Genomic DNA, 17,901 nt, shown 5'->3' with positions numbered 1-17,901 from the left:
CTAAGAAAAGAGGCAAGAAACTCACAAGATAATCAATTAATTATAGCACATCAGAATAAGCAGAAATCAATGATTGCAGTAACATGATCCGTATAAACTCAGCAGTGCTACATCGTCAGAGAGGCCACTATAATATGAAATATTCGATAGACTGATATGACTAATAAAAGAGGCAGAAAACTCATGAGATAATCAGTTAATTGCAACGCATGAAGAATAAGCAGAAATCAATGATTACAGTAACATGATCCGTATAAACTCAATAGTGCTCAGAATTAAAACAACAATCTGATTATAATGCAACGATCATACTTAAATCAATTTTTCATCAAAGAGTAGTTGCATATAACAAACATTAGCTACAAGCAGTGAGCTGTTTAGTTAAGAAATAATAATACAATGAATGTGCACTACTCCACAAAGATACATAACTGTAAAAGGAAACATGTCTTTCAATTTCCAAGATTAGGGTTATAGGTATCTGTATACCTAAGGCATCAAATGAGAGAAGGGGATAGAATCGTAAGAAACACAAAAGAATAGGCAGTTCTATCATCCAAACACAAGCATATCTTAAGGAGATGACATTGCTCTAAAACCATCTTATTTATAGGGGTTTATGTTTTCTGTAGAACACTTCATGCAGTAGCAAAATTATCATCACATCACTTCAAGAGCATTGATGTATACACTTGAAGAAGGAAGCAATTAATCATTCTGAAGCACACTCACAAAAAATATATTAATAATCACATTTAAGCATTGGTAATGAGGCTCCTTGCATAATCGCCATCCAAGGAGAAGAACAATAAGTTAACTAAATAATTAGTTCCATGGATGAGGTGCACATGACAATAGACATTTTGGATCCATATAAACCCCTCATTACATATTAAATAAAGGTGTTCTTAAAGCATTATAGTAGAATAGAAAAGTACCAGTAACAAACAATTGGCAAGTAACAAGATCACATGAGCACCTAATATGAACAACATCGTTCCAAGACATGGCCTAAGTAGGAATAAGAAATATCAGATATAGTGACACTAATATAAATGGAAGATCTAGTGGAATTAAAATTCATCCAAAATATATTGGAAATATCTTTATCATACTAGATCAGATTGTTCGTAACACTTCAATATCCAAATCCGAATGGACTGGTTCTCAATTATAACATAATTATGTAAAATAGGATAAATGCACTTTTGGTATAAAGAAATGACGGTTACCAGAAATAAACAATAGTTTCCATAAAGTTTTGGATTAGTTATAGAAAATAGGGATCGATGGAAAGAACTTGCATACAAAGAAAGCTTGTATTTTAATGATATAGAGTTACCTTTGCCTTTTACACATGTCAAGTCTGGAAATATAACTATGAATGTAATTTAGCTTTAGTCTTAGGCATTCCTTTTGTGATAAGGAAGGATGGAGAGTGAAAGTGTTGCTAGGAGGATGCATACCTAGTTTTCCTAGACTGTGAAGGTGTACATGTGCATAAACACTGAAACTAGTTGCAAGGGGAATCTGTATACGATCACATGGTGGTTTAGTAACAGAGCTGATTGAATTGTCAATATTTATAACCAAGGGTGTGTTATTCCTAGTTTGTGAAAGTAGCTACAGTTTAGCCACACGCACAAAAAGTAGGCAATGCCCATCTAATTAGAGCATACAAAATATCTACAATAATTCACACACTTGCCATAAGGATGCAGTTTCAAACAAGTTGATGTGATCATGAACACATCTCATTATAATTTATCTATCAAGGAAATCTTTTTTATAGAGAATGTTGCTATTATTTGATACTATTTGGTTACTTTCAGATCTATGATAATAAGGTTTGGATCTAGAGAAGCTCGTAAACTAAAGGCAAAGACAATCTTCTGCAGGATCACAATGAAGGAGCTGCAACTCAGATACATGTGCTAAAAGTGGGAAATGACCATCTTAGTGTAGCATCATAAATTTTTTGAAATAATATACTCACTCAATCTAATCATTCAATTCCCAAGACAATTTGACATTGGATATATTTTTTATAACTTATCTAGCAGGCGGGAGTTTTATTAGATCTGCTGCTATTACTGGATGGTATTAGGTCAGTTTGTGATATTGACATCTAAAGACATCAAATTTAACATTTTTGCAGCTCTCTCTCTCTCTCTCTCTCTCTCTCTCTCTCTCTCTCTCTCTTTCTCTCTACATATTTAAGATTATTATTTTACAAAGATGCAAATGGAATAGTAAGGTCAGAAGGTCTATATGGTATTTGGGCAACTATAGCTCATTGTTTTGAGCATCACACACATGCACATTAACTAAAAAATAAATGGGAAAAAAAGGATTATCAGGTCATAGCTATAAAAGGATGTAGAAGATGCAGGTGGTTCTCAGCCAAACAATACCTTTACATTTTACACTTCCCAAGTCTTAAATTATAGTTGTAAATGTCAATGTGGATTTAAGCTTAGGGATTCTAAGTGATGGGGATGTCAAAGTGAAAGCACTACCATGATGCATATGTCCACACATTGGACTGGTTAGATTTAGATACCAAGAATCTTAGGAAGGAGTAAAGGCAATTTACATGGTGGTTTAGTAGTAGAGCAGGTTGGCCTGTACTTATGACTGAGATTGTTATTCCTAGTTTTTTGGAGCAAGGACAAGCATGAAAAAGTAGTCACAGATCATCTTACTTGTGCACTACAATTTTTTTTGCAATAATCAACATGTTGGACATGCTGATGTAGTTCAAAAAATGTTGATATGATATGAAACATACTATTTATAATTTATCAACCCGAGGAGCATTTCGAAGGAAATACTGATATGATTGGATACTATTTGGTCACCCTGAGATAAATGATGACTAAAGACATCAAATTTAAATTTGCAGGCTTCAAATTTATTTTTCTATATATTTATTGTTTGCTTCAATATAATTTTTTTGTAGAGACTTGGATGGAACATCAAGCATAGATGATCCCAATGGTGTAAGCACAACTCTAGCTCAATTAAATGACCATTACTAGGCAAACACATCCACATGCATTGAAAAGAGCATACGGAAATTAAAGCTCTCTATGTGAAGTACCAATTCATACTACAATCTGAAGCACGACAATGATCACCCAGAGCAAAAGAAGTGAGTTGTGGGAAATTCATAAAGTTTCGATTAATTAAATTCCACGTTTTAAATCTGAACATTAATATGGGAATGCATTTATGATTAATTTTTGTTTGCCCATAATTGTTAGTAATATTGAGTCATCTAGATTTTTATGAATGGCAATATCGCATCCTTTGGAGAAAATGACTAAAGAGATATTTTTCTGAGTTAACAACATTGAACATTGGTTTGTCTGGTTTGTGAGAATGATTTTTTTGTAATTTATAGAATTTCTTCACACTGAAATAGAATTGTCTTTTGGCCTTTGATATGCCTGATGAGGTAAGAAAGACTTAAGAGTGAAAGTGTAGAGAGGACTGCTAAGGTTTGAGCTTGCAAAGGCTTAGAAATCAGCAAGAAAGGCAACTAAGCAGGATGACATGATGGTTTGTTACCATAGCAAGCTTGGAGGAACATATCTGTGACCAAGAGTATTATTCTAAGTTTGTATGAGCAATTACGCCTCAGGTACAAACACAACGAAGCAATCATTGATCATCTTATTAGAGCATTATAGAATTATTCAATAATTTTCCACTGGTCCCAATGATGCAGTTCTAAAGACAATTAAGGTAGATTTTAACTGGAAATACTTCTATTAGTGGATACCAATCTATTATTGTCAAAAAAATGATACCCAAAGATGTCAAATTTAACTTTGCAGATTTCACTTCTTTACATTTTTAGATAATCATTTTGCAGTCTAGATGAAAGTGTAGGAATGAAAGATCTAGATGGTGTATAGGCAACTATAGCTCATTATATTGAGAATTTTGAGATAAATACATGCACATCAATTATAAAAAATTGGGAAAAAAAAGATTATTGGATTTTGTTAGGTTTAGAAAGAATAGAACAGATGCAATTGGTTCCAACTCAAAAGCAATACCTTTACTAATTACACTTCTCAAATCTGAAAATACAGTTGGAAAGGTCAATGTTGTTTAAAGCTTGGGGATTCTCCGTGATTAGAACTAAAGAGTGGAAATGTTGCTACGGTTATGCATGCCTTGATTGCTCAAACTGGCAAAGTTCAGATCTCAAGAATCTTGATAAAAAAAGGAAAGGCAAAGTCAAATTATGTAGAACCACATAATGATTTGGAGCATAGGACAGGTTGGAATCATGATAAATGCATGACCAAGGATGTTATTCCTCATTTGTGTAAGGAAGTACAAGCTTGAAAATTACTCAATGATCGTGTTACTTAACCTTAAAACATTTTTTGCAATAGTCCAGAGTTCATACAATTGCCATAATGATGCAGTTTCAAAGACATTGATCTAATATGGAACATATTATTTCTAACATATCTTCTTGAGAACAAAGTAATTGGAAATACTGCAATAATTGGATACTACCTAGCTAGTTCGTGTCATGTCCCTGACATGAGGGATTACTAGATAACAATGTGAGGGATTACTAGATAACAATGATTCATCATAAAACTGTCGTAAGCCTTCACAATTTTCTATAAACTAATGCACCATAGTAGAAGAAATCTCACAGCAAAAGCACGTTATCAGAGAGCCTGGTACACTATGCAATATTTGATAGACTGTTATGACTAAGAAAAGAGGTGGGATTCTAGAGATGATTGATTTATTACAGCACATATGTATAATAATTAGAAATTAATGATAAGAGTAACAACGATCTGTATAAACTCAGAAATGCTCATAATTAAAACAACGATCTGATGATAATGTAGCAATCCTATTAAGAGCAATCGTTTGTCAAGAAGCAGTTACATATAACAAACATTAGTTACAAGTAGCAACTAGTTTAGTTAGGAAATAATAATACAATGAATAGGCACCACTCCGCAAAGAGACATAATAGTAGAAGGAAACATGTCTTTCCATTTCCAAGATTAGGGTTACAAGTATATCAAAGACATCGAATGAGAGTGGGGATATCAAATTGTAAGGAAGGCAAGAGAAGAGTTAGTTCTATCATCCAAATACAAGCATATTTTTTTACAAGATGTCATTGCTCAAAAAAGCCTTATTTATAAGACCACATTTTATCGAGTACACATTCATGGAACAAAGAGCCTACAATAACATCATTTGAGGAGAATCAATGCATAATCTCAAAGAAGGCAGCAACAGATATGTTAATACTTACGCTTATTAGTTGGTAATGGTGCTCTTTGCATTATCAACACCCATGAATGCATTATCTTGGAAGCCCTTGAGATAGGGCATAAATTTGGTCCATGATGTAGTTTGAAAATTTCATGCTCGAGTTGAGCCAGAGCATGATTGATAGTTTTGATTCTCTCCAAGGAAGGAATGTTGCTCGGTTTAGACAGTTGAGAAAATCTGAAACAGTTCTTGAACAGCGAATGTAGCTTGGTGTTTGGTTATTTGGTATGACAGCTTCAAATGAACTAATTGGAATAATGGAGATATTGAGGTATTTTTCAGCCTGTGGTAACTTTTGATTATTGATGTAGTTTATTTTGTTTTGCTTTTCAGTGTTTAGTTTGTTGTTAATCTAAGATTTCTTTGTGTTCCTAAAATTTGTATACGGTATGTTCATTGAAGTCAAAAAACTTTTGTTCTCTCTTAACTCTGATATAGGTCTCATCTTTCTTGGTTTGTAAATAGTAAGAGAGTATAACCCTAGTTAGGGTTGTTAATGTTTGTGAGTGGCCGCGAGAGAGATCATCTCCCTGAGATGATGTTTGTGTAGCTATTTCTTACTCATCAGAGACTTTGTAATTATCTGAAGATGATCTGACTTTTTGCCACTACTATTTCCACATGACTTAATGATGCTATGGTGCCAGACGTCAAATTGTTTTATTCATTCATATATTTTCATCTATATTTCATTGGTTATTCTTCTCCCTGTAATTACAAAAGTTGCTTGATATTCCCTCCTCAGATTGAGTTTGTAATGACATGGCATTGGGTCTTCTTGATGTTCGCAATGGGTCAAGTTATGACTATTGTGTCTTACTTGGTGCCTTGATAATTGTCAGTTAATTGTGATGAATATGTTTTCTATTATATCCATTGTGTCATGGCTTATTAATAGAGGTGTTAGCATTATCAAATATGGCGACGAAACATATTTTCAGCTAACGGCAGAGCAGATTTGAATTGGATGTTACTTCAACAAACTCTCTGTGTTCCTGGTGGAGACTCTTGTGTTTTGATAAGTCTAATCAATAGCTACTGCAATAGAAGATACATTTATAGCATCTCTCAACAACAGATGTGATAATTGCATCAATATTGTCCATCTAGTCTTTTGTGACTTGCCTTGTGTCTTGCATTAGCTATAGTTATAATAATATAGTGTATTCGATGTGTGCATGATCAACATATCTTGCAATATTTTAAGAGTTGATTATTTCCATGAGACTTTAGGGACTTTTGTCTATTATGATATCTATAGACAAAGTGTTCAATCTATAAAGAGAAACAACCACTGGAGCAGCTGGTGCGAATATATATGTATGAAGAATGGTGTTCTACATTCAATACCTTGTATGAGTGATTGTTAAGTGGTAAAAACCTCTGTGAAGGATACTTTCCAGATTAAAGCTTGTGAACGTTGTATGGAGTCCCTACAATCATTCAATAAAGATATCTTTTAGGTGGCTGGGTTTTTCCCTGAAGGAGGGTTTTCCTAGGGTACATCTGATGTTCTTGCGTATTTGTTTTTGCTAGTTTCTGTCTGTTGGTTATTGCTATGTATATTGGTTAGAAAACTTAACATGGTATTAGAGCAGGCCTAGCAAAGATCCTAAATCAGAATAAGAAATTTGGGAATTTAAGAAATGCAAGAATTGAGGGATTTTTTTGAGATCATGTAGCTGAAGAAATCTTGGAGGCAGATTTGCTAGTGATTGATTTTTCTCTCTGCCTACACTATAATTTTGTGACAACAAAAGATTTTTTGCTGGAATTTTGAGGAAATTCAGACAATAAAGAGATACGTATTTTATAATTATATCTTTGACTATGGATCATAGATTCTATATAGCTATTATTAATTCATGTTATTTCACAGTGAATCGTATATACACTCAGCATTGATCTGGATATTTCTCTTCATGGTAGATTGAGTCAATAAATTATTATCAATCTCTCTAGGTTATAGGATGGATTAAGAAGCAATGAGATGATGAGAGATTTCATGAAAGTTGAAAAAATGAACAAACATAAGGACTTTGTTCGCAAAGTTGATGACACACAACTTCATTAAAGAGGAAGAACCTATATTGACTATCGTTGTGATTAGTTTCTTTGAAGAGGAAGAAAAGACATTCAGAGGGAAACCATTTAGCTAAAGAATGTAGATTCAGAGGGAGGATGTAGAATGCCAAATCCTTTGCAGAGGACCAACAAGCTTGTGTGCCAATGCAACTGTTGAAGCTCCTTGTTTGGTCAAACTTGGAATCAGTGTTTTTTGCGATAATCTAAGCTTGAGTGTGCAATCACTGATGAAAGGGAGCCTCAATATTCAGATGATCTTTTATGTGTTTGTGAGTTCTTCTCTGGGAGAGAGAAGTTTGAGGTGCAATCCCTTGTTAATGAGTTCTTCTTTGCGAGGGAAGTTTGAGTTGTAATCCCTTGTCAATGAGTTATTCTTTGCGAGAGTAGTTTGAGGTGGATCCCTTGTCCAATCCTTTGTGAGTAGACATGGTGGAGATGCTTTCTTCTCTAGGAGAAGTATGAGGTGAAAGCCCTTGTTCCCCCCTGTACGAGTAGGCATGGTAGAAGTCGTGTGAGACTCCATGACTTTATTTTCTGTTCTTTCATCCTCTAGGAGTAACCATTGAGAATGTAATGCTGAGATGACAATATTATTTTGAGAAAATTTGTGATGATATTTTCTTATTGACATCTTTTGGTTGCAGCTCCATTGTGCTTTATCAGATTGAAGACACACTGTGTCACATGAATGATCTCTCATGCCAAGAGGGAGTGTTAATGTTTGTGAGTAGCCATGACAGAGATGATCTACCTGAAATGATTGCTTTGTAGCTATTTCTTATTTGTTAGAGACTTTGTATTTATCTAAAGATGATCCTACTTCTTGCCGCTACCGTATAATGCTATGGTGCCAGACATCAAGTTGTTCTACTCATTCATATATTTTCATCTATATGTCATTGGTTTTTTTTCTCCCTACCTTGACAAGAGTTGCTTGATATTCCCTCCTCATATCGGGTTTGTAATGACATGGCATCGGGTCTTCTTGATGTTCCAGATGGCTCAAGTTATGACTGTCATGTCTTACCTGGTGCCTTGAATATTGTTGGTCCATTATGATGAATCATTTTTCTATAATATCTGTTGTGTTGTGGCTTATTAAAAGAGGTTTTAACATTATCAAATGTGGTGATTGAGTTTTGGCTTTCTGCGCAACATATTCCGAGCTAACAGCAGAGCAGATGTGAGTTGGACATACTAAACAGACTCCATGGTGTTCCTTGTGGAGACTCCTCTGTTTTGAGAATTCTAATCAATAGATACTGCCACAGAAAATATATTTATAGCATCTCTCGACAACAGATGTGGTTGTCGCATCAATATTGTCCATCTAGTCTTTTGTGAATTGCTTTAGGTTTTATAGTTATAATAATATAGTATTTTCGATCTGTGCATGATCAACATATCTTGTAAGATTTTCAGTGTTGATTATTTCTATGAGACTTTAGGGACAGTTGTATATTCTGATATATATACACAAAGTGTTCAATCTGTAAAGAGAAATAACCGCTGGATCAGCTGGTGCGAATATGTGTGTGAAAAGGGGCATTTTGTCTTCAATATCTTCAATGAGTAATTGTTAAGTGTTAACAATATCTGTGAAGGACTCTTTCTAGATTAAAGCTTGTGAACGTTGTACTGGGTATCTTTGATTATTCAATAAAAAAGATCTTTTAGGTGGCTGGATTTTTCCCTCAAGAGTATCTCTGATGTTCTTGCATATTTGTTTGTACTTTTTTCGATTTGTTGTTTATTCCTATGTATTCTGGTTCGAAAACTCAACAAGGATCCCTCATTTCATTTAAATGTTGTTTGTGTTTCTCTACACAAAACATAGTCTTTTTAATAGTAACATTTTTGTTAAGCTTTTGTCTTAAGTTACAGTACTTTATGTACATATCTTGTCGTGAAACATAAGCACAACTTTGTTTTGTTGTCCAGTTTTTGGCTACCTGAGTGTAATATAGAGCATGTTCAAATTTTGTTATGTAAATTGAACTTCCTGCTAATACTTGTTAAGAAAGATAAAGGAAAGGGTTTAGTACACCATGGTTAGGGTTTCAATTTTTTGTCAAGTTTGTAACTCGAGATCATTATGTTTTATTTACTTGCATCAATGTTGTTATCTTCTCTTGTTTCGAAGGGTATTGGAGTTTTCAGATTAATGGCTCTCTTGTTAAACAAACAATGTTTCAGTTACAGTTGAAGAAGTTTAGTAAACCATGGTTAGGGTTTCAGTTTCTTGTCAACCTTGTAACTTGAGACCATTATGTATTGTTTACTTGTATCTATGTTGGCATATTCTCTTGCATTGAAGGTGATTGGGGTTTTCAGATTAACAACTCTCTTGCTAAACAAATCACATTTTAGTTACAGTCGGAGTTTGATAAGTTAAAAAAACAAGTTGGACATTCTGTTTTGATCAGTATGTCAGTTTTATTTCAACTCAAAACAGAGACGGGAATTATTGTGATATATCTCAGGAGTTAGAAGGCATTGTATTGATTTTATTATACAGAGTTGATAGCAAATTAGTCTCAAGAATACATATGATATATTGTTGCATATGTGATTCTATTATCTGCAATGACGTACAGTACAAATTCTTAGATTAATATTATGCAATGATTCCAGTCTCAGGTGATGCGAGACAAGAATATGTTATTAAATGAAATAGAGATGGTACTTTATGTTGTTTGTAAAGAAATTAAGTGTGGTAACTCACCAGTGACACCCAGTGTTAATGAGACACATTGCTTTGCTAGTGAGGTATTGGAAAAGTCTATCAGTGAGATAATGTTGTCAGTGCGACTATACAGCTAGTGAGGCATTGTAATGGAATCGTCAAGTGGTTTTATTCCCTAGAGGATTTCCACTTTGGACATAATTGGTGCTAGGTATTGTTATTATCACTGATGTGTTTGTTTCTCATATTCATTTAACTATCATGTATCATCAAATTTTAAAATAGTTCTGAGTTCATTTGATCTGCATTTATCATTTGGGTTTAATATGTTGAATAAATGCACACGCTCATCTACGTTACGATCTCTTATGATTGTATTGTTGATCATGAGTTCACATTAATTGTTTCATGGTATAGTTAATACAGTCCATTGTTGAAAGTACAAAATGATTTTGACATTCATCACAGTTTGGCAAGAAGTGTCCTAAAACCCACTTCAGTAATAGTTATCATTATGCATCAATTGTTCTAATCATCACAGTATCCATGTTGTAGTCCTAATACATCAAAAAGCGTTGAATTTTTAATAGGAAAAGCTTTATCATTATTTATATGCTTGCTCTTTTCATGTTCATGTTCATGTTTGGTCAAAAAAATTGTCTAAGACATTGATTCACCTCACCCCAACCCCCTCTCTCTCTATGTCTTTTTGTACTCCAACAAAACAATAGTAGCAACCTAGGCCATTCATGCATAATAGTTGATCCAGTCCAAACATCTCATTTTCTAAGAAAAGCTGATAGCTTGTTAAAATGTTTACTAGGAAGGGCACTTACCATAACATTATGGTATAAATTGAAGATCTCTTCATGAAGCACTGATACATTTTGTAAATTGACTCTTGGTAATAATTATCCACAATAAACCAAGTGAACTGTAGGCACTTCTTAAAATCTTGAACTCATTTAGATACATTCTACTATTTTCATCAGATTATTAAGATGGGGATGTGTTTATGATTTGTTGCTATTTGCTCATTATTGTTATTTTTTTGGTTTGAAGACGTAATATACTACTGTAGGGATAATTAGATACTGGGCATTGGTTGTAATTCACAACATACCTCCAAATAGAAATATAGTTATATGTTGGCCTTTTATATGTCTCGCAAGTTTAAAGGAACTTCAGAGTGTAGGGGTTGGTATGACTTGTTGACTGGTGTTATGTAACGCTTCTCAACACAGAATAAAATATCAAGTGTGCCATCCTCTCTTGACCAAGAAAACCTTAAATACTTTACAATATGATAATGTGTGATTAAATGAGACAACCTAAAGGTTTACATTGCAAACTAGCAATTTTGTGTAGGCTATGACTCGGTGAATTGATATGGCCTTGCTTGTAACAAGCAAAAGGACTTGCAATATTCTTTCCAGATCTAATCAACTCTCTTCCCTCAAAGCATTAATGATCTTTACAAAACAGTTGGACTTTGAACTAAATGGACTTGAACTTCAAAAAAAAGATAGAAGGTTAAGGGTTTAGAGAAGTCTAATCTCTAAAGACAATGACACAATGGATAATGCTTGGATATTAGAATTTCAGAAAACTAGCTTTGCTTCACCATAAGGAAACAACTACCCAAAATGACACAATCTCCAAATGCAACTAAAGATTTTTTATAATGCAAAATTCACATAAATCAACACACATGATCAAACTAGTGCTTAAGTGGGTTTAGGTAAACCATACATTACAATTTGCAATCAACAAACTACAAATGGTGTGAATCAAGAAATTCATCAAGTATCAACGAATTTCTCCATTAAAATTAATGAACTTAAACTTAAAGTTAAGAAGTAAAAACTAAGCAAAATCTTGACAACAATTTTTCATCTCCTCCTATTGCTATGATTATTTTTAAGGATTGTAAATATTTATGTATAAGTATTTTGAAGGATGAACCAAGGAAAAATTTAATTTTAGTATTCGATTAAATGTTTTTCACATGTCCACTTGTGAATTAGTCAGGTTGGGTGGATTTGGACATGTCAACTTGGACCTACTTTGAATGGTGGTAAGTGCCACCTCAACAACATGAACATCTTGTAAACTTTCATTTATGCGCGAAGAATAGATATCATTCTTCCTTGGAATCCTTAGTCATCTTGTCTTAGATATATGGGATGTAATCTTGTCTTGATCTTCTTTTAAGATTTGAGTCCTCCATTTCAATTTCATATTTCCTTTTAAGGTGTGAGTCTTGTCTTGAATTCCTTTTCTCGAGCTGTGTTTCACAAGAACTCCTCTTTCATGAGAATGAATGGAACACCTAGTACTCATTGCATCTAGGTGATGCTCATAGAAGGAGGTTACCCATCCCTGTGCTACTCCAGGCCAAGTACGCTTAATGACAATTTTTCCTCAAAGATTAAACCCTCTTTATCCAAGTATTCTTAACCATTAAGTTTCCTCCAAGATTAAATCCACTTTGCTTGCCATGCCATTTACAAAATCTTCAACAAGTATTTTGCCTTACAAGCCATCCATTAGAAAGCCACTTAAGCTGTTAATAAATGGCTCTTAAGGTACAATCAATCATATGGTTTACCTAAAACATCAAATTGAAAAATAGAGTGCTCAAACTTTTCGACCGGGAGCCCTCTGATGAATGTGCAAATTTTTAAAAACCATATATAACCACTTCCCAAATAATCATTGAGTCTGAGATTTATATGATAGCGATCGGAATTGATTCTCCCAGAACGAGTTGCATGGGCCCAAGCCATCTCAATTACTTCGATCATCTAAAACATGGAATTCAAAAATAGACAATTTAACCTTTTTCAAGTGGAACACTCCTGACGAATGTGCAAAATTTTAAAAGCTAGTATTGACTCCCAAAATAATTACTGGGTCTGAGGTTTACCTAAATCAAACCTTCAACGACGAGATGCAGGGACCATACCAATGACTACGCTCCCTAAAATGTTGTGCAGATAGTTCTCATTTTATTGTAACACTTCAAAAAATCAAGACAAAAATTGCTGGAAAGAAAACCCAAAAAATTTACTAGCCATAAACACTGCAATGATAAGCGGAGTATTTTCCTGTAGGCTATTTTCTACTATCAATCGGTAAGAAATTTCACTAGGCCTACCTGTGTGGTGGACATGGCCTGTCATAACACACAGTCCGTGAGTAAATGTGCCCCGTATACAGAACAAATAATAGTTTTCATTATTGAAGACGGTAAAGACATTTTCAGTGCCTGCCCGTAAGGCAAGAGACTAAAGTTTTCAATAGAATTTTACAACATTAATTCATTCTTTAAAGAGTGTATTTATGATAATCATCTTTAGAACTATAGTGTTGGAAGAATTTTCGAATTAGAATGATAAATGTAAACTATTTTTTCCTGTGTAGGCTTGTCCTACAGTTTTTTCCATTTTTCCATAGAAATATTAAGGAAAATATTTAGGACATGAAATGATGTGTTGTATGTAGCAAGAGGATTGTGGCATCATGTAAAATCAGGGAATTTGCATGAGTAGTAGTCGTGTCATTCATAATGTGTCTTCACCCTAACACGTGTATGTATTATTTTGAACATTTAAAGAACATATTGCTAGCCAAAAAGGTGTTTCTTATATGATTTTGGTTTGGTATTAGTAGTAGGAGCTCTACTGGTGAAATTCTAGGCTTCAAATGCACGCAGGGCTTCAATTTCCTTATATTGTAAATAATGAATGCATTGCAAGAGCAATTGGATGCTTTAATGGATGTCAATCATAAATGGAAAGTATTGTGATAGCGATCTGTATAGGATTTTCCTCATTGACCTTTTTGTGCATGATCTTTGACAGTTAAAGGTATCCATTTTTGCATATATATTTTCAGGTCTCTTAAACTATCAGTTTGATTCTAAAAAGTATAAGTTTCTCATTGATATAAAGCTATGGTTTGGCAATTGCTATGTCATTTGATTTGGCAAGTCAACAGTTTTCACTCAAAGGCGGTAAACAAAAATTTCATAACATTTTTTCTGTCCATTAATTTAATTTTTCCTCCCCCTAATTTACTAGCCTTGAAAACTTTCCCCTTTTGATTTATGTGCATCAATCATTGTATTCATCCAGTGGAACAATGAATTAACAAAAATTTCATAATATTTTTTCTGTCCATTAATTTAATTTTTCCTCCCCCTAATTTACTGGCCTTGAAAACTTTCCCCTTTTGATTTATGTGCATCAATCATTGTATTCATCCAGTGGAACAATGAATTAGCAAGAGGTGGAAAGTTTCAGTAATTAATGAGAATAGTGAGAAAATTTTAGGAAGAAATGCATTTCCATGGGAAATGAGGGAAACCTTAACTGAGAGGTAAATGCTAGAGCAGTCATATTTTGGCAGGAAAGTGAGAGTTTTGCCTTTGTATTGTTCTATTGTGCTTTTGAGTTGTAGAGTTAGGATTTTAAAGTATCCACTAAGATTATTATTTGCATTAGTATCCATTAATGATCAATAACCTGTTCATTTGGTGAATTAATTTACATTCATTTGATTGCAATATGTTCATCAAAAAATGTGAAGATTGATGTTGTTTATGTGGAACTCCCACTTCACCAATTTTTCAAACTATTGTATTTCAAATTGCATGTAGTTTTCATTTGATTTAATTATGCATGTCTCTTCCTAGGTTATCAATGCATAGTTTGTAGTTAATTTCAATAAAGCATGTTAGACATGCATAGTTTGCATATAGATTTCTACCATAATTTATTATTTTTAATGTTTAATTAGTAGTTTTGTTTAATAGTTAAACTATTGAATGAAGAAGTCAAGTAGTCTTAATAAAAGATGTAATGAGCATTATTGAGTGAGCTTCTCTAATAAAGATTTATTATTCTTTTTCTTCAAAAAATGAATTTTCCTATGAATTTTTGCTATTATTTTTATAGTGATTTCTTATTGTTAATTTTCTTTGCCAGATGTTGTTGTTTATATTCTACACAAGGTACCTTAAAGGGTAATCTCCCCCAAATTAAACAAATTAATATTTTTTCTTAAAACTAAAAATAGTGTAGTAATTAATTACTTGTGTTACATTCAAGTGAGAGAATTGTCTATTTGGACATTAGAATCCACCATTTGGTTATATTGATTTATTCAGGATTGTGTTGTAATTCAAGTCTAGAAGGGGAATTGGTGCAGAACCATATACCTAATTCAATGGTAGCAAACTCATCAACTGATATAAATTAAGTACCATCAACTATAGATATACAAAGTACAAAGAAGAGACTAACGATATCTATGGTCTAAAAGCTATTATAAAACCATATATCACTCAATATCGAATCATTGAATATGAGATGTAAGAGAGAGTAATAAAAATCTACATCTTCTTTTGTATAGTATCTTTGTTTGGAAATTTTATGTTGGGAAAGATCATCGGGTATCTCAGTGATGGAATGAATAAGTGACCAGTATTATGCAATAGAATATCACATAACTGTGCACATAATGGGAACAAAAAAATAGAGGTAGGACAATAATAGATACATCATTCAAAGAGGAACAAAGATTTACTCATCACTGGTGCATTGAATGTTTCACCCCTCCCCCTCTTCAGTGATTTTATGTATGAATTCATGGTAAATTTATAAGACTAATTTTTTCCTAATACATAAGATCGACCTTTTCTAAGACTAGTTTTCTTTCTTAAGATGGCTAGTTTGTTCTCACACATAATATTGGTTTTCTTATACATTTAAAAAATTGGCGGTTTTCTTATTCCTTGCAATCAAAAGGTAGGCTTTCTCATTCTATGTCAAATTTATTATTCCTTGACATGAATTGCTATAAAAATAATGCGCATTTATGGCTTTCTTTCATCAATGAATAGGGGAGTTAAAGTTGTCTATTATGCATAAGCACTAAGTTACTTACCCGTAACCTCCCCCTAACTCGTTGATATCCCCCTAACTCATTGATCTTGTAGTTCTTGCAGGGGTAGGACTAAGCAGGGATAGCAATAGAGCTAGAATACCACATGTTTTAAAACTTGCATTTCTCATAAGCTACATTGATAATTACAAATAGCATTGCATTACAAATTATATGGTCATAATTATTGGTTAATATTGTCATTTATCATGAACAATGCAAATATAAGTTTTACTAATATTTTACCTACTTTTTTGACTGGAATTGTCAAAGACAAGTTTAATTTCCATTATGTTGCTTTGAAAATGAGGATGGAAGAAAGTTTTTTGCTATAATTAGTTCCAAAAGAGTAGCAACTACACGACCTTGTATGATACTAATTGCACAATGATCTATTTCAAATGATTTACTATGCAATCGATCAATTTTGGTTTTCAAAATTTTTATTTTTTAAACTTTAAATTGGACTTAAATATCTAACTATTACCTTAATGTTCTCACAAAATATAATCAATGAATCTTTCTATATATATTTCTCATACTTCTCTTACATTATTTCCTTGTGTTTCACTTTACACTGCCAATTTTGATGCACATAGTTTTGTCTATTTGATAAGAAACTATTTTAGTGAAGTTTGTTTCATATGTGACTTTTGGAGTTGTAAATATACAATACACATTCACAAGTGAAGTAAAATTTCAACATCTTATTTCATCATTTTAGTTTATCTGTTAATCATTTCATAATTTTTATTCTATCTAAGATGATTTATAAAATATTTGTGAATTGTATGTCATTATTAGTATATTTTGTGTTCAAAAATGTTATACTTGCAAGCAATAATTTTAGGTGTGTAATTGGATTCTTGATTGAAATTCCTAATTGTATCTTACTTGTATTACAATGTTTTCCAATTCAAAACGATTTCTAAAAATTACCAATTACTTAACAATATTTTCATAGAAATTTTTAATGTACCAAATAAGGACTTCATTCCTTAAATGTTCCTAGAGACACATAACATTATCTATTTATCCTCACCCAGATTATTCTTCATGAAAAAAATTAATGTGGTTCTCATAAATGTCATCACATTCTAACATCATAACTGTTAGAATCTAAAAAGATTAATAACCCAGAAAACTAGTGCAAAGAGTAAATATCTAAACTATGAATGCAAATGATACAAAATCAAAATAGCATCATAGAGTTAGTCTCCAAGAGAGTAATGCAAATGTTGGAAGCAAAATAGCATTAAGAGGATGCAAAAATAAGAGATGCAAATACAAGCCAGGTAGCATGCTTATATAGGCTAGGAAGAGGGAGGAGGTGGCAACACCAACCAATGAGGAGCAACCATCTATCGAACTAAAGATAGCAAAGTATCTTCCCAAGATAGCTAATGGATGCTCACATGTAGGAAGATGACACCTCACAACCATTCACCTAATAAGACATGCTTTATTAACCTAAGCAAGATTATTAAAAGTGTAGGAAAAACTTAGCAAAATAGGAAAAATAAAAAACTACACTAACACCCCCCCATAAGCGAAGCTTAGGTGGATGTAGAAATGGGTCCCAGCAAGTCAAGCCTGATGAGGTACCCATGTACATAAAATTCCCCCAAAAGAGAGAGAAAAGAGACTCCCCAAAGAAAATTAGGACTCCAAGTGAGAGGAAGAGGCCCCCCCAAAAGATGTAGCATCCTGCACCTCCAGCAAAGCTTGCAAATTTTGTCTGGTAGATCCACTTACATCGAACAATTTTTCTTCCCTTAGAAAAAGGGACAAGATCCCAAGTGTGGTTCCTCATTAAGGAACTATACTCTTCCTACATAGCTGTATCCCACTCA

This window comes from Cupressus sempervirens, chromosome 3, assembly GCF_028749045.1.
Source record: "Cupressus sempervirens isolate cs-2001-9-10 chromosome 3, ASM2874904v1, whole genome shotgun sequence".
NCBI classification, from domain to species: Eukaryota; Viridiplantae; Streptophyta; class Pinopsida; order Cupressales; family Cupressaceae; genus Cupressus; species Cupressus sempervirens.
Note: the sequence above shows the minus strand (reverse complement) of the source record.